The 27,013-nt window shown below is 42.4% G+C and overlaps 1 pseudogene; it reads right to left on the bottom strand.

Annotated features, from left to right (window-relative positions):
* Window positions 1-14,584: 14,584 nt before the first annotated feature.
* LOC118592282 lies at window positions 14,585-25,568 on the bottom strand (annotated as a pseudogene).
* Window positions 25,569-27,013: the final 1,445 nt, after the last annotated feature.

Below are 27,013 nucleotides of genomic sequence, written 5' to 3'. Positions count from 1 at the left end.
CACTGTGATGGGTACACGAGATACAGCATGGAAAGCCGTGGGCTGTGCAGATAAAGACATCATCCTTCTTTCTTGAAACAATAATTTTTATTCTGACAGACTGAACTAATGAAATATCTGGGGGGAACTATCCTGACTGTTTGCTAAAAGAGAATTATCAGGCACTTCCTTTTTCAATGTCTGAATTTCAGGTTTTAAGCTTAAGTCTGATCCACAAAGGCTCCTTGGGAATTCATCCCTGAAGGAAACCAAAATTAAATGTAGGTATAGAATGCAGAGAACTTTCTGACAATGAGGAAAGAAAGGTATTTATAGTTTGGGAAATCATTTCCTGGAAACATTTATAACTGTGGGATTAATGAAATGATGGGTTCAAAGGTAAGTGCCCTGTAAGGAAGAGGGGTGTTGCAGGCTCATATACCCTTGTATTACTAAGCAAACTCTCATATTTACACACACACAAAAATGTTACATTGAGTTTCCCTGCAAGGCTAATGCAATACCCAGCAACTAAGCAAAGGAAACTTAGAGTCAAGGGCAGTTGTTGGAGGAGAAATTAAACTAATTGCTTTTAATCACAGAAATACAACCCAGGTTGAGTCATCACTAAAATGGGATAATTTTTATAAGCATTGAGTACTCTTCAAATGTTGGAAGGATTAGTCTGATGTTGTCTTTAAATTATAAGCTAAGGGACTAAGAATGAAAACCCAGGCAAGCCTGGGACACACTGGGTACAAATAAAATGCTGCAGCCAAAGATCTTTAAAAATGAGGCCCTGTTTCTGTCACAATATCTGCAGATGACAGAGTCTATGAAGACAGTTTAGACAGTAGATGAAAGAAAATGGGGAAGATGCTAATGCATCAGCAGATCTTGTTCTTTCCTTTTCTTGGCACAGCAGAGAAAGGAATGATTTCCACACAATCTCCACCGTATCTTCCAAGGGCCTGCTTTATCCTGTGATGTCTTCCACAATCAGTAACCTCTTCACAAAATACTCCCCAGTGTCTCCTACACATCCTCTTTCTTCCCAACCAATCCTCTAACAAATTTAGTGAGGGTTGGATCAAAGATGCATTAGGTTTTTGTATCCCAGTACTTCTGGGCAGTGTAACACACATGAAATGGACTGAATCACAAAAGAGTGACCCTTTTGAGTTGCTGTACTGGGTTTATCCTACTGGATGTAAAAGAGGAAGTGGTGATATTGGCCATTTAATATCTGGAGACCTCCTTTTATCTGGATGATATACTTCCTAGCTGGGTATGGTGGTGCATGCCTTCAATGCCAGCACTCAGGAGGCAGAGGTAAGCAAGTGTGAGGCCAGATTGTTCTACATTTAAAATTCCAAGCAAGCTTGATGGCTGGCTAATACTAATGCCACAAAGCAAATGTGAGACCTTTCCTATCAAGATGACACCGCCAATAAAAAGAGAAAATGCAAATTTTGGTTCATCTCCTCCACTGCATGAAGTAAGTCCTCTGTGGACAGGAACATTTCTTTTTCTTTCCCTGCTGTGGCTCTGACATGTGGACAGCATTTCAAATCGAAATGCCCACTTTGGCAGTACAACAGGAACAGGATGGGGACTGACCTGAACTACTGAATAACTTGTGTTTTTAGTGTATCAAAGGACAACTGGTGTCTCGTCAGGATAATGGAAATGTTATTATTCAAAATAAACAGGAAAACTCATATAATCTATATATAACCTATATAAGTCTATGTGGCATAGAAGTGGAGAAACTTTAAATCCCACATCTAACACAAAAGTCCAAAAGCCTAAGAGAGGTGGCACCCCAGTGGAGAGGTTGGCAGACGTCTTTCAATAAGGACTTGAAGAAAGGGAGATGATGATATTGGAAACCCAAGGCAAAGGCACTGTGCTATGGGTAAGTCAGCAAAATGGCCACAAGCAATGATGCAGCAAAGAACAATTACAGAACAATCCAGGATGGGTTTAGGAGACTAGTTAAAGTGTGATTGGTGTATGTTAGCTAGGTGTGTAGTAAGATGAGCATAAAAACATGAGTAGTCTTCAGTGTCAGCTTAAGCTACCTAAGGCCCTGTCTCAAACACAAACACACACACACACACACTCACACATACAAATAAACAAACACAAACAAGCAAGTGAGAAAAGAGAGACTACTGTTTTTCTTGCAAAACTTAAAGGTAGGAAAAAGAAGCTGCCATGTCTCACAGATTTGAAAATAAAATTTGTTTACCATTATCAGCATAGACAATAAATAAAATGATACAGATGCTCAATTAGTGGTCAGAGATGAGCAGATATCCTCAGGCCTGGGCCTCTCAGACTCTTCCAGTTGAAAATAAGGTTCTTAGGCTCTGAGGTACCTGTACCAACTACCACTGTGCAGGAGACCAAAGGCCAGCGGGTCTGTGATTAGGCACCTGCTAGTTGAAATAGGTTCTGAAATTGTAGAAATATTCTAAAATATCCACCAATCTTTTCAGTTACTTGCTATATGAAAACATGAACTTATCCCCAGCCACAGTCCAGCACTTTTCTAGCTGCATCTGTTAACATAATCAGAAGTGATTATGATCCAAAACACACTGGCCTTAAGAAAGGAAGCTATCTAAGGGCGCTTTACTTAGTTGGTGAACCCCCTAAATGAAGTGAGTGTAGAGCAAAAGGGACATCCAAAGAAACACACCCTGGCCTCGAAACCAGAGCCAAAATGTTAAAAGGAGACAGTGAATAGGAACACACTTTGGCCCTGTGCACACTCAGTTGGGAGCTGCCCTTTTCCACCACGGCAGAGGCGGCCACTCTCCTGGATTCTTCCCTCCTAATAAATCCCTTGAGTGAGGTTTGAGGGAGACCTTCTTTGGCTGGAGTGGAGTGGAGCAGAGAAGTAACAGCTTTCGATGGAGCCCGAGCTGAGTAGAGCTAACTGTAACACTTGCTGGGGAAACCTGGCCCTAGCAGAGCCCAATTGTTGCCCTCCGGGACCTAAGAACTGCAGCCACTTCGCTGAGAGTTCCGTGGAGCAGGGTCCGAGCAGGGCCTGCTCCACTTACTGTGAGTTTGTGGTATTCCTTGGATCCTGACGGCCAGGATCCCTTTCCAGACGACCTGCAATGCTTACACTGTCATTTTCATTATGTGCTTTTCTCAGGCAATGAATTGTGGGTAGCCTCTGGCCACTGAGAACCAGCAGGCAATTCCAGAAATAAATTCTGCCAGAAACTGGTGTGCCTGAAGGAGGATTATGGCCAACACTCAACTGAGCCTTGTGACTCTAGCAGGGATCTCAGCTATGTTTGACAGGAGTTTAGAACTCATGGAGACTTTGAAATACAAACCTACATTTTTAAGTCACTAACATGTCATAATTTGTTGCCCAATGGGAATAAAGCTGAGGAAACTCCTGAGATTAAGAAACCTTCCCATCATTCCTTATGGGAAAAGAAGGATCACTCATAACTCAGGGAATGGAACCAGAAGCCACAAATAGCATCATATGACAGCGGCCTAGACTTGGCCCACTGACTGAACTGATCAATATCTGGCAGGTTCCCAGCTGATCCAGACCAGGGAGCTTCATGGTCCCTTCATTTCTCCCAGAAAGGAAGAGTCCATGCTGATCTGTCTAGTTCTTCCCCACTGTGGTCCACAGATGCCTGAGGGATGGAGAGTCTGTCTCTTAGCCCCAGGCTTTTAGCTAGAGGAAGAGAACTGAGGAGACCCCAGAGGAAGCGTTTCCTTGAGCCCTGGGTGGCCTGAGATACTGCCCTGGTGTGGAGGAAGTGATGCTGTGTGCTGTCTGAGGTTTCCTGATGGCCATAAACCCACTGGCTTCTCCTGCTCCCTCCTACAGCCCAGAGAAGTGCCCACTCAGAGTCCAGAACATAGAAAGGTCATATGGATGCTGAAGACAGAGAAAGAGAATTGTCATCCCAGGGCAAGACTTAGGTGGTATGCTAGACAGGTTTATGTCACCTTGACACACAAACTAAAGGGAACCTCAATGAACAAAATCCCTCCATCACTTTGGGCTGTAGGCAAGCCTGTAGAGCTTTTTCTTAATTATGATTGGTGGGGGAGGGCCCAGCCCCAGCCCATTGTACATGGTGCCATCACTGGGCTGGTGGTCCTGGGTTCTATAAGAAAGCAGGATGAGCAAGCCATGGGAAGCAAGTCAATAAGCAGCACCCCTCTATGGCTTCTTCATCACCTCCTACCTACAGGTTCTGGATCTGATTGAGTTCCTGTACTGACTTCCTTCAGTGGTGAACTGTGATGTAGAAGTGTAAGGCAAATAAACCCTTTCCTCCCCAAGTGGCTTTGGCCATGGTGTTTCATCACAGCAATAGTAACCCTGACTAAGACAGGAGGTAGGTGACTTTGAGAATGCCCCAGTCCCAGCTGCTTTCTGATGCAGCCATGGTCAGATAGATACAGAATGAAAACAACCCTACTGAGCCATCTTAGGCTGAGATACATGAGCAAAATCAGTGACCCACAAATTTTGTAAAGGAAACCAAAGATAAAACGATTGCTCATACAACAGCTTGATTCAACAGTTACTAGAGATCGTTCTAAAATGTAGATGTGAACAGGGAGGGATAAATTTGTTTTTATTTATTTATGTTTAGGATATAATTTTAAAGGTCCCCTGACCAGGAAAGAAAAAACCTTTAAGTTTAAATTGAAATGACCTTAGAAGTGTTCACAATAATTAAAAAACAAAATGAATTGTATTGGAAGATATTTTGGGGAGGGAATTGAATTTGAAGGCACAGCATCCTGTCTTTTGTGACTCCATTAGGCAAAAATGCCAGCAATGACTCCCTTCTTACATGCCTGACCCCAACACACTCCTTTCCATGCTAAGTTTGGACATCTACCTCAGTACATCCTTATGGAATCTCTAGGATAGAGGCTTTGTGTTTCATGGAAGTCTATAACAATTTTCCTAAAATGAGAGAATCAGTGTGCCCAAAATCATTGTTTTTATATATATTACGGCCATTTTGAAGACTGACATTTTCTGTCTGCAAAATTATGTCAAGCACAATGATTGCAAGCGTGAGTATAAGAAATTAAAACAAATGTCTACAAACATCACATGCAAATACTAAGCTTTGATGAATTTTAGGCTGTTAGAAAATGTTCAAAGGGCCAAAGTAGAAAACATGCAAATATTTGTATTCTGCCTGAACACACAAGTCATTAAAAGTCACCCCATGTTTGGCTCTCATCTCCTTCTCATGGCTAGCTCTGTCTGTCATGCACAGTGGTCTTCCGTTCCTCTGTCTCTGTGTGGGGGGTGACATATCTGTCTAGGACTGTTTACTGAAAACTTGGTATTTGCAAATACCAAGGGACCATTCTATTAACTGTAATGGAAAGGCTTTGCACATCCAACGCTAATCACAATGATTGAAGTGTTTGTAACTCACCAAATCGTGTTTTCCATTTAACCAGTGCTCAGTGTGCTAGATCAGAAATGGGAGCTGTGATTTTATACAGGAAGCTAAAGAGAAGTGAAATGTAATATAACCAGTGTCAACATGGCCAAGAGTGGGGATGGCTTCAAAGAGAAGACCCATGGCTGCAAGTGACATTCCAGAGGGTCACAGGACAAATCAGGAGACCAAGGTGAAAAAAAAAAACAAAAAAACAAGGAAAATATATGCTTTAAAATGTATTATTTATTGTTTGAGAATTTCATAGATGCATATAATATATTTTTTAATTTAACTTTTTATTGATTCTTTGTGGCTTTCACATCCTGCATCCTGATCCCACTCACCTCCCTGCCCTTTCACATCTATCCTCTGCCCTTGCAACCTCCCCCATAAGACAAAACAAAAGAAAATTGAGAAGAAAAGAAAACTCTCCTCATGGAAGCTGTAGTGTAACACAGCGAGTCACCTTTTAGTCCATAGATCTAATTAGCAAATGTCCATTATAATGAGTTATTGTTCTGGTTGGTTCAAGGCCTCTGATTTTTGCTACACTATTGATTCTGGGCCCTTACTGGGCCTCCTCTTGGATAACCTCTAGATGTCCTGTGTCATGGAGATCCTGGAACTTTGGATCTGTAAGACTGGCCCCTTCATGTGCTCCAGCAGATTATTGACGAGGTAGATGTTGGGATGGGCCAACTGGACCTGAGTGGTTGCTAGGTTGGTCAGCCTGCCAGCTTTCCTGCACCTAGCTCACCCTATGCAGTAAGCAGGAAGCAGCGGGGCTGGCTCTCCTGCTCTCACACCCCCAGGGCCAGCTTTACTGTGTTGCCCAGGCGAGGTCCAGGGGCCACTCTGCCTAGTGCTGCAGCTGGTGGGAGGCAGGGCCAGCTCTCTTGCCCTTGTGACCTCAGGGCCAGCTCTCCCACCTGCCATGCGCAGCAGGGCAGGGCACAGGGGCAGGGGCTGCTTCTCCCCCTTACCCTCACCACCACGTGGCAGATGGGGGGGGGGGCAGCGCCATTTCTCCCATTCTCACAACCGCAGGGCAGGCTCACCTGGACCCCTCCAAGCTTGGTCAGCACTACAGTGCAGTCCAGGTGAGGTGTAGGAACTGATCTCCCAAGTGCTATAGCAAATGAGGGGCAGAACTCATCCATTCTCATGATGCAGGGGTCTGCTCTCCTGCCTGCTGCAGGAGGAGGGAAGAGGGCATCTCCCCCTTGCTCTTGCCACCATACGGCAGATGGGGGCAGGACATGATCTCCCACACTCACATCCTCTGACTGGTTCTCCAGTGCCCCTGTCAAAAGGATTGGCTCCATTGCGCTGCCCAAGAGAGATTCAATGCCTACTCTCCCTAAAGCTGCAGTTGGTGAGGGGTTGGGCCAGTTCTCTCTAGCACTGCAGCCAGTGAGGGCAGGGCTAACTCTGTGCAGCCCTATCCTCTGGGCCTTCAGTGGTAACAGGAGCCACAGATATCAACACAGTCTACAGCTGCAACAGGGCCACAGGTGCAGACATGGCCCTTGGCATCAGCCTAGACCCTGACATCACCATGGTTCCAGATGTTAAAAAGGTCACCCACCTCAGCCCCCTTCCTCACCACACCTTCACCTCTTCCTCTTCCAATCTGCCTCTCTCCACAGGACATGAACCATTCTCTCTCTCTCTCTCTCTCTCTCTCTCTCTCTCTCTCTCTCTCTCTCCCCTATGCCCCACCCTATACTTGCTAGCCTGACTGCCCAGCACCACACCGGGCAGTCCTGTGTTGTCTCCTTCTGGCCCGGGGTGGAGAGCCCCTGGCAGGCACATGGATCTTTGTCTTCTGCTCAGTCTTCATAGCATATAATGTATTTTGATCAAATCCAATCCCCCATTCCCACTCTTCCCAATAATACCCTATTCTCTCTTTAACATTTGAACTTCATGGGTTCTTTTTTTAAAAAATGCATTGAGCCCACTTAGTGCTGCCTGTATGTGCCTGGATGTATGGAGCATGGTTAATGATTAATGTGCTGGCTGGTTTTTGTCAACTTGACACAAACCTAGACACATCCTGGAAGAGGAAATCTTCATGGAGTAATTGCTTTCATCAGACTGGCCATTAGGCAACTCTATGAAGGCATTTTCTTGATTATGATTGATGTGAGCAGGCTCAGCCTATTATGGGTAACACTGCCCCTGGACAGGTGGCCGGCCGTGGGCTGTGTAAGTTAGCACTCTGGGTGAGCTATGGGGAGCCAACCAGGAAGCGTCATTCCTCCACGGTCTCTGCTTTGGTTCCTGCCTTTGATCCGCTGTGACAGTAGACTGCAAGTTGACTAGTTGAACAGACTCTTTCCTCCCCAAGCTGATTTTGGACATGGTGTTTATAGCAGTGCTAGAAACCTAAAGATATGGTTTCTCAAGGGCAGCATCCCTGAAGAAAGCTAACTCTCCCTTTCCCAGCAGACATCAGTTGCCAATAGCTTTTCAGCTAGGTGTAGAACTTCATGAGCCCCTCCCTATCCATGCTAAAATTGTGATTGCTTTGATCTTGTCCAGATTTTGTACATACGGTCACAGGTCCTATGATTGAGTTCCTGTGCACCAAGGCACTGAGAATATGCTTTTATAGAATTTATTTTATTTTATCTTATATTTTGAAACAGAATCTTCCTGTGTAGTACAGAATAGCCACAAACCCATGAGCTTCTTGCCTTGGTCTCTTCCTCACACTCATGCTGAGATTCAGGCATGCATAGCCTGCTCAACCTGAAAATGTGCTGGCGTTGTATTTTGAACCTCTCTTTTAGTAGCCTCCATCACCATTCATAGTTGAGATTTTTGTGCAAGAATAACCATCAAGATTCCAGACATCTCTTAGTCCAGCACCCACATCTGGATGGTGTGTGTCCGGGCAGCTAAGACCTGCTGACCATCCTTCCCTCTTCCACTTTTCCAGGACAAGATGTGGATTCTTTTTCTATCACTATAGGCAGAGTTTCTACCACTGACAAAGAAGAAATTAAACACCTGTTAGTGTGATGGGTGACATCAATAATGTAAAAGCCTTTCTATGCCATAAACTTGAAATGAATTACTTTCAGCCTGAATAATAATACCATAAATGGAAAATCATAATCACTTGAATATTCCTAGTATGCTCAGATTGGTATAAACAACCTGAGAGCCTTTGACTATTTGGGGCTTAGGTTGACTTTGTTGACTTCTCTGATTTAAAGAAGTAAATCAAAAGGCCATGCCCTCTGTCTGTACAGATGCAGCCTTGAGCTTCAGGGAAGGGAGGCTTTGCAGTGAAACACTGCTTATGCCCCAACCCATTACTGCTCAACCAGCATGCAGCCAGAAGCCTTGATGCTTGTACCATTATCTGGCATTCACAAGTTCCACATACTCAGTTCTTTGTGTAAACAAGACCTCATGTTGCCTCCACCTCCCCACTGATCCCTTGTGCCACTCTCGATAACAGTACTCCACTTCTGCCTGACACTTGACCCTCCTTTAGTTACCTTCTCCAAAAGTAGATATTCTAAGGGTCTGCAGACTAGGCCTCGTTCCCACTAGTACTCTACTGTGCATAGACAGTGTGTGTACAAATGCTGTCCCTGAACCCCCAGGCTTGTCTGCAAGGTGCCTGAGCAAAGGCACCCTCAGCCTTGGAAGCAGAAGTTTGGATGTGATCTTCTGGTCTTTTGAAGTGTGTCCTCAAGGTGACGCATAGCACACAATTAGTGGAGTTTACTTTCTCACCCAGCTGACATTGCCCCAGGTCTCCAGATGAGATGAAGGACACCAATTTATCCACCTGCAATCAACATTTCTTGATTATATCACCTGCCTAGACTCTTTGTTTCAAATGTTGTTCTTTTCTTTTAAGCACTGGTTAATATCATTATTTACCAAGATTTTCCAATATACCCTTCATAGGAATAATCCCTAAAAATATTTAGGAAGAATAAGAATTTAACCACTGAAGAGGCATTCTTTCATTAAATTACCCTTAAGGACATACTCAAACTCCAGCAGTGGATTAACTTAATATAAAGAAATAAGTGGATTCCCAAACATCCCAAACATACCTGAATGAGGGTCACCTGGGACAAAAGGCAGACGCTACATGGTGGTCACCATGAGCTTTAAGTATTCACTTGGAGCCTATTTTTAATTTCCCTCCCTCTGTGGAGCAGAATGCCATGTAGTACTTACTATCTTTCAAAAAGTGTTCCCTGGAAAGAAGCTGTTTCATTGCAGGGACCATGCCATATTAGCCTTAGACAGACAACTACCATCCACAGTTCCCCAGAACACAGCAAATGGGACAGATGTAGTTACTCCCACTATACACTAGTTAAAGAGGACCATAAGGAATACAGATACATTTAGCTGGGTCTTATAGATTTTGAGAAGTTAAGGACAACTTTACTACATATATAAACATGCCTTTGTGCTACATCACTAAGACTTCCCATTGTAACTGTTCAGCAGTCATTTATGACCTGTGCTTGTGTGTGTGTGTGTGTGTGTGTGTGTGTGTGTGTATGTGTACAACTCATTTCAGTCTTCTTAGGTAATAACATTGCATGAAATACAGGTGTAGCACGAATCTTAAATAAAAACAAACCTGGAGGCAGGTATTGGGGTAAACGCTGGAAGACCAGAGAAGCAGAACAAGCCACAGCCACCACACCTTGCCAATTCCTCAGCTGATCCTGTTTCCTCAGACTGGATGCCTCTGAGTTCTCATCCAAATAGATCTCAGCTAAACTGTTGCTCAAAAGCCTAAAAGCTTAACCAGCATCTAGTTCCTCATTCTCATGCCTTAAATACCTTTCTGCTTTCTGCCATCACTTCCTGGGATTAAAGGCATGAGTCACCATGCCTGGCTGTTTCCAGTGTGGCCTTGAACTCACAGAAATCTCTGCCTCTGGAATGCTAGGATTAAAGGCATGTGTGCCACTATTTTATGGCCTCTATATCTAGTGGCTGTTCTGTTCTCTGACCCCAGATAAGTTTTTTAGGGTACACAATATTTTGGGAACACAATACTACCACATACAGGCCTGCTTAAGTAACCAGGTACCACAATTTCATTTGAAGCATAAATGAGGATGACGCCTGAGAAGGATTCCTGTGTTCTGCTCCACCTCCCAGCTTCAGACACAGGCCTGGTGCCTCAGCAGAACTGCTCTAGTGTAGAGTAAGCATCCTTAAGCAATGGCAGTCTGCTCATGCCAGCAGGCTCTCAAGAGTGTGAGAATCCTCCTCTGCCTTCATCATGGTTTATGCTGCGAATGAACCTTCATCCTCCCCCACCTCAAAGTTCATATCCAGTTCTTTACTCCATTTTTCTGAGGGTAAGCCAATTGGAAACATCTGGGACAGAAAAAAGGCATCCAAACACTGATGTGGGCCAATGATGGGTACTGTCCAAGGCACAGATGAAACTCTAGAGAGATGAAAATTAGGCTGAAGAATTTTATCTAGATTTCTTGTAATTACAGAGAAAATCACACTGGAGGAACATTCAAATAAGATAAGAAATAATAAGGGGCCTAATAAAGGGCATTCACTTGAAATTTTTTAGGCACCAAACTGAGCCTCTAAGTTAACTAGAGGCCAAGTTTGAATTGTCTTCTATCAATTATCACAGCTATCTAGCAGTCTCTACCTAGATCACGTGACTCCTTATCCACATCTTCAGTACTTTCCTCCTGTAGCCATTTACAAAGTACAGGAGACAAACTTTCAAAACAGGAAGTGCAAAATGTCTACCACTTTCTCTTCCATTATTGCCTCAACCCTGTAATATTTAAGCCCTGTCACAGACATTAAGGTGAAAGAGTATGGAAGCTTGGAGCTAAACATTTCATAGTGTGTGTGTGTGTGTGTGTGTGTGTGTGTGTGTGTGTGTGTGTATGAGTGTGTATGTGTGTGTGTGAGTCTGTGTGTTTATGTGTGAATGTATGTGTGTGTGTGTTGTGAAATAATTTAGTTTATTAGCATTCCTTTGGTTCTTCTTGGTAATGATGAATAATATTATTAAAGAGTAGACTCTTCTCCCCTAAAGCTAAATTCAACTATTATAATCTCCACTCTATGACAGATGAAGTCAAGAAAGCCTTAAAATATCTAAAATATACTCCAAGAAATGACTTACCAACACAAGTCTCCACAACCCAAATACCACGTTGAACTTTTAGAATAAAAGTAACTACAACTTAAATCCCATATCCTTATGGCCCTTGTATTGGTCTGGGGGAAGTTATTCCTATTTTTAAAACAGAAAGAACAATGGTTGACTTGAGGACTGTAAAGAGCTACCAAGTTGTGCAGAGAAATTGCCTTGCTTGTCTTCCTCATCCTCACATTACAAGAGACAGAAGAGCATTGTGTAAATCTTTCCACTTGCTTGTTCACTTAACAATAAAATATTCATGTGAAGTTAAAGCGTTGAGCAGGCGCAAAACACAGTGTTGAACAATGAGCATTCATAGAGCATCTGCTCTACTGTGGAAGACAGCTGTTAAATGTCTAAATTGATCAGCACTTGACTTAGATAACACATAGGAGATCTGACCTTGCTGTGGAATGGAGACTCCTAAGGAACCCCTCTAAGGACGAAGGAAGCTACGTGTACAAAAGGAAGAACATTGATTGCATCAGTCTGCTCTCTGTTGCTGTGACCAAACATTGACCAAAATCAACTTAAGGAGGAAAAGGCTTCTGTGCCTTACATGTCCCAGGTCTATCACTGAAGGAAGGAAAAGCAGGAGCTCAAGGGGGTCAGGAGCCTAATTGCAGGAACTGAAGCAGAGATGATGAAGGAATGCTGCTGACTGGCTTGCTCTAGATGGCTCACTCAGTTTGCTTCTTTTATGAAAACCTGAACTAGCTGTTCAGGAGTGCCACCATCCACATCAATAGTTAATAAAGAAAATGCCCCAAAGACTGACCTACAGACCAATCTGAAGACATTTTCCCAGTTGAGGCTCAGTCTTTCTAGATGACACTGGTTTTGTTAATTTAACCAGAAAGAAGAAGAAGAAGAAGAAGAAGAAGAAGAAGAAGAAGAAGAAGAAGAAGAAGAAGAAGAAGAAGAGGAGGGGGAGGGGGAGGGGGAGGGGGAGGGGGAGGAAGAAGAGAGAAACTAACAATACACTTGGTTCAAGCAGAGAGTGTGGCCAGAATGAAGGCCTGGGCACATTTGAGGATGGCAGCTTAAAGAGCATCAGAGTTAGAAGAAAGATTAACAGTGAACTTGGGATGCGATATATAAAAAGATAAAGCAAACCTGTCTCTTGTTGGCATTTGCTAAAAGTTGGCTCAATGAGTTTTGTTTGTTTGTTTGTTTTTGTTTTTGTTGTTTTGTTTTGTTTTGTTTGAGACAAGGTTTCTCTGTGTAACGGTCCTAGCTGTCCTGGAAATCCCTTTGTAGGCCAGGCTGGCCTCGAACTCACAGAGATCCACCTGCCTCTGCCTCCCAAGTGCTAGGATTAAAGGCATGCGCCACCACTGCCTGGCAAGCCCAATGAGTTTTTAAGAGTTTTAAAACCAGTAAGAAAATGAGCACCTTGTTAAAAATGGGCAGAGATCTAAACACCTCATCAAAGAAGATATACAGATAGAAAATAAGCATATAAAATAAGCTTCCTATGTCATTTGGAATTACAAATTAAGAGTACAAGACCATAAGTTCAAACACTTAGGCATAAAATAAAATTAAAAGAAACAACTGTACACCTATTAGAATAGCCAAAGTCTCAAATAGTGATGGCTGACCAGGATATGAAAATAACACTGCTTGAGGGTAAACAAAACGGTGGATCTTCCACAGGAGAGCTTGACGGTTTTCCACTCCTCCCATAGGATCCTGTAATTATGTACCTTGATGTTTATCCAAAATGAGATGAGAACAAAATGGATGTTTGCTCATTATTGTCCAAACTTGGAAGCAACAAAGCAGTCCTCTAACCATGGTTTCTCCACCAAAAGGGTTATTATTCAGTGTCAAAAAGAAATGAGCCATAAAGCCACAGGAAGGCACAGTGACTTAAAGGCTCTGGCGGGCCCAGGCATGGCAAACATGACTCCGGCAGGCCTTGCCTTTCTTCTTTCCCTGTCCCTTGTAAACCATAGGTTTCATCCCTAAAGCTAGCCACCAAGGTCGATTCCCTTATTTGGATACTTTTTTATGCCAGACTCATTCCGAAGGCTGATCACCAAGGTCCAGCTATCAAAGTACTGAAATCCAGCAATCAAAAGCTCCCTTTGACTTCCCTAATTAACATGCCCAATCAAAACATACCACCACACCCTAGCCCATTCTAACCCAGACCTTCCTTTTATTTTTCCTCTTAAAACTCACACCTGCAAAGTCCTTTGATGCTATTTTCTGCCTGAATCACCAGTCAGCCACTTTATTTTTCTTCTCCACTTAATAAAGGATCTCTCTATGAAAATAGGTGCTTGGTTGTGCTTTTTGTCTAATCTAGGGTACCAGAGGAAGTCCTCCCCCAACCCACGCTGTGTATGGGTCCCTTAATGAAGATTTAAATGTTAAAGGTGCCAATCTGAAATGGTACCTACTGTGTGAATCCAACTACGTAACATTCTGGAAAAGGAAAATTCTGAAGACAACAAAAATGATCAGTAATTTCTGAGGAGAAGCCAGGGAGGAGGAGGAGGCTAAGCAATCAGTGCTGGAAACTCTCTGCTTTAGTCAGTCTTGGTAAAGGGCATGCTTGAGCAAAAGCACTTCTGCAGAATGTGCTGTAATGTCAGAGAATCCATGTGCAAATCTAGAAATAGACTCACATTAGAGCTGGTGTTCCATTACTTTAAAAACTATCTGCTCTTTTAATGTAACTGTAAAGATGACATAAGGATACAGCAGTACGATAACCATGGACAATGTGACATGGCAATGTCCCGTGCTTTATACAAACGAATACTTATTGTAGTTGCAATAGTTAAGACACCACTCAGTGCTGGGATGAAATAGAACCACTCAAAGGATCCTCGCATCATTTAGCAAGACAGTGAGGAAGGCTGCAGGCCATTTGTGTGATCACCGAGAACTAACTTTGGATGAATAAATTTCTATTTTATCTTTTGCACATTGAGGAAAGAGTTTACCAGTGTTTTCCACACAGGATATTTCCTGTGGAGGGTTGATTCATCTCTTTGAACAGTTCCTTCACCAGCTTCCTCATGTTTTCCAATATTGTTTTGGCTTTTCCCTCATTCTCCTTGATTTCTGATGCCTGTTGTTGGAACAGTGGTTGCTTTGGTCAGGCCTTTGAAGCGTGACTTCTATTTGACTGGCCTGTTCTTGGTGATCTGATTTAACCATTGTGGAAAAGGTGATGCAAATAAGTTGCTTCCAAACTGAGTTCTTAGGATCAGGAGTTCCTGTAAAAAAGTGAAGTCATGGAGGACTGGATCTTGAGGTAAAATGGAAGGCAGGCTTGCAGCAAGAACACTCCCTCCAAGTTAATGTCATCAGGTATATCTGAGAGAACTTCCAATGGTCCAGACTGTTCCCTTTGTGTTTATTCAGAAGGTTGGAGCCTTCACAGGATCTGTTTGATGATGTCATCAAGGACATGTAGATAAAAGAATTATGTTGCAACTAACAAAATCAGACTCCTTCTTACCATCCCACTATTACTTTCTACTTAGCAAAGTTTCCCACATCTGGGCATTTCCAATCAGCCTTAGTTGTCATAGAAAGCTGGTAGAAATATCAGGAACCCCTTGTACTTTTTCTGCTGCCCTGTACTTACCCACAATCTCCTGAATCCAAGCCTCATTCCATCAACTATCAATCTGTTCTAACAGCTAAATTCCATCCTATCCTCTTCTGTGCACTTCCCACTCTGGCTATCTTTCAACCCCCCCCCCACCATTATTATTGAAAATAGATTCCTTTCTTATATAATATATTCTGATTACCATTCTCCCACCTCTGCTCCTCAGAGTTCCTCCCCACATCCTCTCCTATTGGGACCCACTGCCTTTCTTTCTCTCATTAAAAGAGAACAGGCTTTCCAGGGATAATGACAAAGCATAACAAAATAAAATACGATAAGATAAAACAAAAACCATCACATTGAAGTTGGACCAGACAAACAACAGATGAAATGAGCCCAGGAGAAGGCACAAGAATTAGACCCACTTGTTCACACATCTGAGAATCCCATGAAAATATGAAAACAAGAACTATAATATACACACAGAGGTCTTGGTGCAGACTCGTGTAGGCCCTGTGCTTGCTACTTCAGTTTCTGTGAGTGCATATGAGCCTTACGAAGTTGATTCCTAGAACACTGTTCTCCTGGTGCCCTCCATCCCCTCTGGCTCTAACATTCTTTCCATTTCCTCTTCTGCAGGGTTCCCTGAACTCTGAGGGGAAGGATTTGATGAAGACATTCCATTTCGAGTGATGCGTTCCAAGATCTGTCTATCTATCTATCTATCTATCTATCTATCTATCTATCTATCTATCTATCTATGTGTAATGTCTGACTGTGGGTTTCTGTCTTTGTTCCCATCTGCAGCAGGAGGAAGCTTCTCTTACAAAGGATGAACAAGGCATGGATATATGAATATAACAGAAAATGATGAGGACATTTTATCATTGTCTTTCTTTTTAACTGGTTGTATTTGGTCTTACCCTCGGTCTCTGGGCTATATAGTCTCTGAATCTTGGTTGTTCAAGCAGTGTTGGGTATGGGTTCCATCTCATGGAGGTGTGCCTTAAGTCATCTTTTTCTACTAAGTCAACAACGATTTTTTCAGTTGTCTCAGCTTCCTCAAGGCCAAGTACGACAAGGTCTGTGGCCAGCAATGCTTCTTCATTACAAATATTCTCTCTGCCCCATACTTCCCCAATCCCCATGCAAACTCCCTATTCATTGGTTCACATTTCTGCTCCCCACAAATAAGCTGGACAAAAAAGACAGCAGCATATGTCTCAAGAACCTGATCAATTTCTATATATTCACTTCATATGTTTTCTCTAATAATCCTGAATGGCAGCTAGAAAGTGGTATCCGAGAGTCTACACAAAATTTTTCTAAAAAAGTAAACCTATTATCATGGCTGCTGGATGTAATACCATAGAAGTGTCACAGGAATGGGGTTCCATTTCTTTAAAACTCAGTTCTGCCAGTCCAGTTGCAAACATACCCATCTCCCTGTGGAAGCTACCACAAGTCCAATTAATTTGTTTTATTTTATTTATTAATTATGTGAAAATTCCAGGCAATGTTATTTTGATCATATTTGCCTCCACTTTGTGTCTTCTTTAAAAAAAAAAAAACACTGAGTGTAAGTCTTGCTGTTCATAAAATCATGGGTGCCAGTCCAGCCACTGGAGAGTGGTCAACCCTCATTAACAGAAGCTTCATTTTGCAGTAGATGACAATTAGCTCATAGAACCATAACTTGCCAATGTTCAGAGAATAAAAGACTGCAGAATGGCCAGTCCTAAGCAGGATATCTGTATCACACACCCTCCTCTCAAGTCAGGGGTCATAGTATAAGAAGAGGCAAAAACAAAGTAAGATTCAGAGGTCGTATGACTATAAGAAATACTGTTTCCTGGACACACCAGGGAGGTGGCACTCTTTCACTAACAGCAAGTATGAATACACACATAAGACCTGTATAAAATCATGCCAGACAATGCCAGCATGGAGGGAGGTGATCACAACCTCCCACCCATAGCTGAGGAACTACTGGCAACTGATAACTGCTGAAAAGGGGAAGTGCTGTGGACATCACTCTGTATAAATAAAATACTGTTTGGCCAGTGGCCGGGCAGGGAGTATAGGTGGGACAAGAAAGAAGAGAATTATGGGAAGTGGAAGGCTGAGGAGAGACGCTGCCAGCTGCTGCCATGAGAAGCAACAGATAAAGACACCAGTAAGCCACAAGCCATGTGGCAAAGTATAGACTAACAGAAATGGGTTGATTTAAGATAGAAGAAGTAGATAACAAGAAGCCTGCCACGGCCATACATTTTGTAAACAATGTAAGTTTCTGTGTGTTTACTTGGTTGGGTCTGAGTGTCTATGGGCCTGGCCGGTAGGAGAGATTTGTCCTGACTGTGGGCCAGGCAGGAAAACTCCAACTACAGGGAGAGTTGGGTTTTTTGTTTGTTTGTTTGTTTGTTTGTTTTTTGTTTTTTTCAGGAAGAAAGTTAAAGGATGGTTTTAACTGAAATGTATAAGGGCCCTAATTTCCCTTTTCAATTCATAATTCTCATTTGACAAGGCATTTCAGGGTCATTTCTGATGCCTCACTCTATAGTGGGACCAAAACATTACAAGCCAAGTGTCTGCAAATGAAGACTATTAGGACACCTTGAGGGATGGAATGTAGGTCTTTTATTCAAATGCCATGAGATTTTCCAAATGTATATCAGCTTTTTCTTTGGCACATTTTCCAGTTAGTGGTGCCTAGCCCATTATGGTGTAACATGATACTTTTTGCCAATCAAATCTGTACCATAATTGCTAATAAACAATGTAGCAATTTTTTATTATTCATATATATATTTGTCTTCAGTAAAATGGCATTCCTTGGGCCCATTTTTCTGTTAACTAAAAGTCCTTTTCCTCATTTATTTTTATGTTGGTAGATGATACAGATGGATGGATAATGGATAGATTGATGGTATCTAGCTAGACAACAGATAGATACACTTATACATAGATGGATGGCAGAGATAGAGAAAGAGAGGGAGAGAGAGAGAAAGAGAGAGAAAGAGTGAAAGAAAGAGAGAGTGAGAGAGAGAGAGAGAGAGAGATGCAGGCTGGTTTATAGTTCAGTGAGATGTACATTACAAATATCTTCCTGTTTTTATATTTTTAATTTTCTAAGATATTGTTTGATAACCAAATGTTTTTCATTTCCACTGGAGACCAGTAATGAATGATTTGGGTATCCTAATGAAGAAATCCTTCCCAACTTCAAGGGCAGGATGATTTCATCCATGTTGTTTCTACTCATTTTAAAGCTTTGCCTTGACCCATCTGGATTTAATTTCCCTGTAGTGAGAGATAGAAATCTATTTGATGAATTCCTTGCAGAGATACATTTTCTTAGATCTATGCATTATGCAACCCTTCCTTTGAACAATAACCTGCCATAATACTGTCACCATCTATCACAATGCTATCTGTCCTTTGAGTTTCTGCATGTTATGTGGTTTCATTCACTCACCTGTCCTCCCTACTATACATTCAAAATATCCATTTCTGTATTCTCATTAACAGATAGCTCTTGCAACATCTGCCTTGGTTCTTTATACACTAGAAAGGCTTTGAAGAAGGAGAATGGATCCTAGTGGCCTCTATCTCCTTGAGGGTTTATTGTCTGGCACCTAACATGTTGTCAGCAAACATTTGCTCTGATATTTTCTTACATGATGATTTTCCCATCAGAAGTGGAGTCTCCCTTTTCTTAAGCCTGATGAAGCAAGTGGTTGTTGAACTACTGGGGACAATATTTAAATGGTCCATTGAAGACTAAGCAACTCCTGCCTCATTCAGTATGGCCTTTGTTCTTAGAGCCCTGAGTCATTATGGAGGAGTCTCCTTACTCTGAGGCCACCTTGGTATAGCCAATGCCACATAAAATGTCACATACAGGACAGCCATCCATCCCTTCTCCTGACCCAGACCCTTTTCATGATGCCAGAGACTTAGAGAAGAATTCTCTGATGTAATCTAGCACTATGCACTTTGAACTATTTATACCTGTTAAATCATCCCAGTGAAGAAGGACAGGCCAACCACACCAGGCATTACTCATATTCCTGGTCTGCAGGATCTGTGAGTCCTAGGAGAAAACTGGACTTTGTATTCCCCAACCTCAGAGTTCTGACACTGTAGTTGAGAACAAGAGACTCAAGCCATGGGTCTGAAAGAGGATCCAGCACAGGCAAAAGCTTGATAGCCTGAGGGGTGGTGCTTTCTCTCTCATAATACTCATTGTCTCACTGACTCGGCCTCAGTTTCTCCAACATAAACCCACCATGTCACACTCAATAATTCAAAAGATTCTTTCTTGCCTCTACTGTAAATGGACTCTGTTTGATATTCTTGTTCTCTGAAGCCTAGGCATGTTGGTTAAAGTTCAGTTATTCCTACTCTGCTCATAATATCAACTGCCATTCTCAAGATATTGGAAGCAGTTGGATGATAATGGTTACTATCAATGAATTTTATTACTGGGGATACAACAATGTAAATTTCACCACAAAAATCACTTATCATTCATAATATACAATGTGACCATGTTTAAAAGGAACAAATACTTGTTTGGTATACCTTTATTAGCTAGAATTTAAAGGGAAATAGATCATAAGTCAAAACTCATATTAATAAAGATATTGATAATACCTGTAACGACTATTAAATCTATTTCTGAGAAACTTTGACTCAAAAGCAAAACATCATGGGTTGATGAACTCCACTGTCTGATAAAACCGAGCTCACGTGCGCACACACACACACACACACACACACATACTTGTGAGCAAAGCGCAAAGATACTTAATAATTAATAGTAAAGCTCTGCCCTGAAACAAAGCAATAAGACTTGTGAGATACAAACACAAGCCCTGCTGTTGGGTCTCCTAAGGCCCCATTTGTTTGATATTACAGTATTACATTTTACCAACAAAAAAATAAACAAGAATAAAACATACTAATTCTAACTGTAGGAAATGATACACATTCTGGGGACCAGAGCAAGGTTGAGACACAGACTCGTGTTTGTAAAATCTCATTTTCTTTCTACCCTGCTCACAAAAATGGAAATTCATCTCACCCTATATAACAGGACATTGGCCAATCTATGACCAATATTTATGGTAACAATGCTGCAAAAATACAGAAATGCATCTTTTTATTATTAACTTTCCAAAAAGCTCAATTTCCAGATTAAAAAACAAAAAAAACCTAGCAGCTGGTAATAATGTGAGGGTAATAAGAAAAATTATCAAATGAGATTCATAGGTGTTTAATACAGGCAGGGAGATGGGTTGGTGGCTAATAATAATAATAATAATAATAATAATAAGAAGAAGAAGAAGAAGAAGAAGAAGAAGAAGAAGAAGAAGAAGAAAGAAGGAGAGAGAGAAAGGAAGGAAGGGAGGGAGGAAGGAAGGAAGGAAGAAAGAAAGGAAGGAAGGGAGAGAGGGAGGGAGGGAGGGAGGAAGGAAGGGAGGAAGGAAGGAAGGGAGGAAGGAAGGAAGGAAGGAAGGGAGGGAGGGAGGAAGGAAGAAAGAAGCCATCTTGCTCTGCATGAGCCTGATGACCTGAGGTTAGGCTCTCATAAGTCAGGTAAAAGTTAGAACTGTAATCACATTGGTAAACCCAGCAATCCTAGGGTGGGATAGGAGGCAGAGTCAGGAGGATTATCCAGAAATTGGTGGGCCAGTTAGCCTGAAGTGTATACTGCAGAGGCAAATAGGGAAAGACACACTGCTTCAAACAGGGAGAAAGATAAAGACTGGCCCAAGTTTGTCCACTGACCTTCATATCCAAGTTGCAGCACACACATGCCTGCACACATGCCACATTCACATACATGCACACACATACTTTTCACACACATACATTCTCCCACATACCATAGACACACCAAAATGTTTGCTGGTAAGACATGCAGTAAATTTAAAATCTCTTGGGAGAGCCACAGTTATAGGCACAGATCATTTTTTAAAGCCTTTAACATGTCCCTTTGAGAACATGGAAGACCAGAGGTTTGACCCTGTCCCTGCCCTCATCGAGGTCTATGGTAGGAACTGGAAAGCAAACAGAATGATTCCAAACTGGTTTGTGTGTGTATGTGTGTGTGTGTGTGTGTGTGTGTGTGTGTGTGTGTGTGTGAGAGAGAGAGAGAGAGAGAGAGAGAGAGAGAGAGAGAGAGTTCTTGAAATAAACACATGAAATCAATTTATCCAAAGTCACTTTAGTGCACTGTGTCTTGCATGTATGAGTGCAGAAGTGCTGTGTGGCTCAGCAAGTTAGGTCAAGGTTTTCATCACATTAAGGCAGGTCTCTTCCAGTTTGATCTCATAGCGGGCTGGGAATGTTTGTAGGGTTCAGCTTCAGCAAACCTTAAGCTCTGAAGCATGAAAAGTATTCTGTCAATGTGATTACAGCTGATTTTCCATTACTCCTGCATAAGACCCATTCAAGACACTCAGCGAATCGGAAGGAAGCCAGGACCACCCTGGTCTCCTTGGTGTCATTCCCCATAAGGCACCATGGCTCTGCCATGCTTCCCGACAGCAGCCTGCATTCTCTGTTGGAAGATTTCCCGGACACACAGAAGAATTACCGCAGTCCCCAATAGCCTTAGGTAGATCTATGCCACTTCTCTTCCCTGGTCCTCTAGTGTCTTGGTCTTTTTGACCCGAGTAAACGTTCACTGGTATCACAGGCCTGTTAAAACCTGTGATACTGTCTTCCCTCTTAAAGATTAGATATGAAAAAATATTAAGACTTTGAAATAACCTTGAATTAAAACTTGGTTTGAATAGATTTCTGTTCAAAAACATGTCTTGACTTAGAATTTTATACTCAGTGCATTGGAGAGGAATTTACACATAGGTCTTTGTTCTAGGCCTAAGAATAATATGTGTCTTTTCATAGCCCCTTCCCTTGCATAGAATGCTCTTCTGCCTTATCCTCCAAGCTCTTGCTTGGATAGTCTGACTTTTACTCCTTCCTGTACATCCCCCAATTTCCACAGATGGAAGTGGGGGTGCTCATTATCTTTAGAACAGTTGTTGTCATACGGTATCCAGTGCATAGTTACCTAAAGGGGGTGTATGCTTCTTGTCTGCTGCACCCCAGACACAAAGACAAGAGCAAGAGCTCAGTCTGAAGGAGGCTGCATGGGATGGAGGTCACCGAGCACACCAGTCCAAGAAGAGGCCAAAGCAGGACTCTTGTTTCACAGAGTCGGGGCCTCATGAAGTGAAGCCTTAGCAGCAATTGGTGAGAAAAGAGGCCCAAAGAGAAGGAAGAATAAATGGGATGTTTCTGATGGGGCTCTCACGGAACAGCAAGAGGGCAGCAGGGCTAGTGCGAGGGCAGAGTCGGGGAGAAGTACTTGGGCAGTGACGTGGCACCCATCACCTAGGTTCCTGTAGAACACAGTGAGAGCTTTCAGTGGGTTTTCATGTATTCAATTAGACATGTTACGCAGAGAGCGGTGTGATTTCATTTGTCTATTGAACAGCAAGAAAATCAGCCTTCCTTCCTCACCCCATCCTTTTGTTTTACCTGACAACACCTGAGCCCTCTCTCCCTGGAAACCTGCTGCCTATGCTGGCCAGAGAATCAGGTAAGGGATTTTCACTCTCCTTCCCAACCTCCAGTTCTAATTTTCAGTCTTACCCCAGCTTTGTAGCAGACTGCCTGCTGTGCCTCTCCTTGTCTCTGCCCCCAGCCTCAGGGACTAAGCAGATCCTCTCCCACAGCCTTCCTTCCTTCCTCAGTCCTCACCTCTGTCAAAGATCAAGACTCAACTCAGTCTGAACAGGCTAACCACAATCAAGAAAACACAAGGGATAAATAATCTCAGAGCAGCAAATCAGGTGGTGAACACCCACACCACCACCACCACAACAACAACAAAACAGGAATAAGCAAACACTGGTCATTGGTCTCTCAACTTTAGTGGTCTCAACTTCCAGTAAAATGATGCAGACTAACAGATTGCATATGAAACCAGCATCCATCCTTCTGCTGCATCCAAGAGTCATACCTAAATGTCAAGGGTAGTCTCAGTGCAAAGTGACAGAAAACTATATTCCAAGCAAATGGACCCAAGAAACAAGTCAGAGAATTCATTTTAGTATTTGACAAAACAGACTTCAAACAAATATGAATCTGAAGAGATAGGAAAGGATCCCATATGCTCATCAAAGGAAAAGTCCATCAAAAGGTTATTGCAATTCTAAATATCTGTGTCTTGAGTTTACAAGGGCACCCAAGTTCTTTTTTTATTATTATATTTGTGTTTTAATTTTACACATCATCCATGGGTTCCCCTGTCCTCCCCCCTCCCGCCCCCGCCCCACCTTCCCCCTAGCCCCTCCCCTCCATTCCCATCTCCTCCAGGGCTAAGACTCCCCTGGGGATTCAATTCAACCTGGTGGATTCAGTACAGGCAGGTCCTGTCACTTCTTTCCAGGCTGAGTATGTGTCTCTGTGTAAGCCCAAGGTTCCAAACAGCCAGCTCATGCAATAAGGACAGGTCCCGGTCCCACAGCCTGGATGCCTCCCAAACAGTTCAAGCTATTCAATTGTCTCACTTATCCAGAGGGCCTGTTCCAGCTGGTGGCTCCACAGCCTTTGGTTCATAATTCATGTGTTTCCATTAGTTTGGCTATTTGTCCCTGTGCTTTTCCAATCTTGGTCTCAACAATTCCCTCCTCTTTCTTGACAATTGGATTCCTGGAGCTCCACCTGGAGCCTGGCCGAGGATCTCTGCATCCACTTCCATCAGTTATTGGATAAGAGTTTCAGCACAACAGTTAGGGTGTTTGGCCATCTGATCACCAATAGAAGCAGAAGGAATATTACCAAACTCCTTCTATGAGGCTACAGTTACCCTCATTCCTAAACCAAACAAAGATGCAAAAATACTCTGGAGGCACCCAAGTTCTTAAAGAAATACTTCTACAACTTAAATCACATACCAACCCTCACACAATCATAATGAGTGGCTTCAATATCCCACTCAATAGATAGGTCATCCAGACAAAAACTAAACACAGAAATGCTGGAGATAACTGACATCAAAACCAAATCAGCCTAACAGATATTTGCAGAACATTTCACCCAAACATAAAAGAATGGATCTCTTTCTCAGCACCTCACCCAATTTCTCCAAAACTGGCCATATACTTGGACACATAGCAAGTCTGAATAGACACAAAAGAATTGAAAGAATATCCTGCATCCTATCTGACCACCATGGATTAAACCTGGATATCAACAACAGAAAGTTTACAAACTAATGACAATGGAATAGAGAATGGACCAAGACAGAAATTTTAAAGGAAATTTAAAATGTTTTATATTTCAATGAAAATGAAAAGAGCATGTACCTAAACTTATGGGACACAATGAAGCCAATTCTAAGAGACAAGTTCACAAGACTAAGGCCCTACATAGATAGATAGATAGATAGATAGATAGATAGATAGATAGATAGATAAATAGATAGATAAATAAATAAATGAATGAATGAATGAATAAATAAATAAAATTGGAGAGATCTCATATTATTAGCTTAAGGGCACATCTAAAAGCCCTAGAACAACAACAAAGAAATAATACACAAAAGGAGTAGACTACAAGAAATAATCAAACTCAGGGTTGAATCAATAAAACAGAATCAACCAACCACCAACAGCAAAAGGAATCAATGAAACAAAGAGTTGGTTCGAGAACATCCAAAAGATTGTCAAACCCTGCTGTTTGGTGCCATTACCATGGAGGAGCTGGAAGCATCAGGAAGAAGCCACAGCAGGCCAGGGGCCATGCAGCATCTGGCAGTTGGGCACCATTATGGTAGATTATGGGAGAAAGGGAGAGGCAGAGAGAGGTTCATGTTCTATAGAGAAGATGTATCTGAAGAGGCAAAAGCCGTGAACAACAGGCTAATGAGGGATACCAGTTTGCCACACAGGGACATGGTGTCTGCCAGTCCTAGGCTATTGCCAAGGGCATGTCTTTGTCCAGGGCCCTACAGCAGCCTCTGTCTCTGACAATGTCCATGGCCTTTGCCACCAACAAGCGCTGTGAGGATGGTTGGGGTTGGGGCTGTCACACGTGACCATGTAGGTGCCTGAGGGCCATGCCACTGCAGGGAGTATCTTGATCTGCATGGCCTGGGCTGGCTTCCCAGGCCCATTGAGTGGTCCAGGCTTGAGCTGCAGCTAGGGGCCATGTCTGGGTCCATGGCCCTGTTGCAGTCAAAGTCTGTGTTAATGTCCATGGTGCTGATTACCAGCAAGGTCATGTGGATGACCAGGTCTGGGCCCCAAAATGGGGTGGTATTGGGCCCAATGACCACCATGCAGCAAAAGTGATGCCATTATGAGTGGCCTGAACTGCCACCTGGGGCCACAGCTGCATCTGCGCCCAGGCTGCTTCTGAGGACCATGTCTGGATCTATGGTCATACAGCAGCGGAGATCTGTGATGATGTTTACAGCCGGTATGGAAGCCCTGCTTAGCTTTTCTTGTTGGGGGGAGAGGAGGGGGAACAGGCACTATAAGAGTCAGGGGTGGAAACAGAGGGACTGGGAGATGACCAGGATCTAAATGCATGATGTGAAATTCCCAAAGAATTAATTAAAAAATAATATCAAACTCTTATCGAAATTAACTAAAAAGCAGAGAGAGAATATTAAAATTAACAAAACTAGTGACAAAGAAAGGGACATAACCACAGAAACCAAGGAAAGCCAGAGAATCATAAGGACATGCTTTAAAAACCTTTATCCACCAAATTGGAAAATATAACAGAAACGGATAGTTTTCTCAACATATACCACCTACTAAAGTTAAATCAAGGTCAAATAAGCAGTTTAAACAGCTCCATAAACTCTAGTGAAACAGAAGCAGTCATTTAAGTTCTTCTAACCCAAAAAAAAGCCCAGAACCAAATAGTTTTATCACAGAATTCTACAAGACTTTCCAAGAAAAGTTAATGCTGATACTTTCAAATTAGTCCACACAATAGGAACGGAAGGAATATTGCCCAATTCTTTGTACAAGGCCACAGTTATCCTGATACTTAAGCTACATAAAGACCAAAGAAATACAGGTCAATCTCCCTTATGAAACATAGATGAAACTCTTAATAAAATACTTGCAAACCAAATACCAGAACACTTCAAAAAGATCATCCACCAGGGTCAAACAGGTCTCATCGCAGCCACTCAGGGATGATTCAACACATGTAAATAGATAAATATAATACACAAAATAAACGAACTGAAAGACAAAAAGCACATGATCATGTCAGTATATTCAGAAAAGACCTTTGACAAAGTCCCACACCCCTTCATGGCAAAAGTCCTGGAGGGACTAGGAATACAAGCAACATACCTGGATTTCTACTGAAATCAGCACCAAGTCAAGACTGTCCACTCTCTCCACAGCTATTCAATACAGCACTTGAAGTCTTAGCTAGAGAAATAAGACAACTCAAGGAGATCAAGGGGCTACAAATAGAAAGGAAAGAAACAGTAGATTTATTTGTAGGTGACAAAGATTGTATGCATAAAGACTTTAACAGGAACACTCTCTAGCTGATAAACACTTTCAGCAAAGTAGCAAAATACAAAATAATATGCAAAATATTCAGAAAGGCAATACCTTTCACTATAGACTCAAAAAACATAAAATATCATGGGGTAACTCTAACCAAGCAAGTCAAAGACTTGTATAATTAAAAACTTTAAGATGGAATAAGGAAATTGAGGAAGGCTGGGCGGTGGTGCACGCCTTTAATACT

Source organism: Onychomys torridus, chromosome 10 (assembly GCF_903995425.1).
Source record: "Onychomys torridus chromosome 10, mOncTor1.1, whole genome shotgun sequence".
NCBI classification, from domain to species: domain Eukaryota; kingdom Metazoa; phylum Chordata; class Mammalia; order Rodentia; family Cricetidae; genus Onychomys; species Onychomys torridus.
This window is presented reverse-complemented; position numbering and strand designations above follow the sequence as displayed.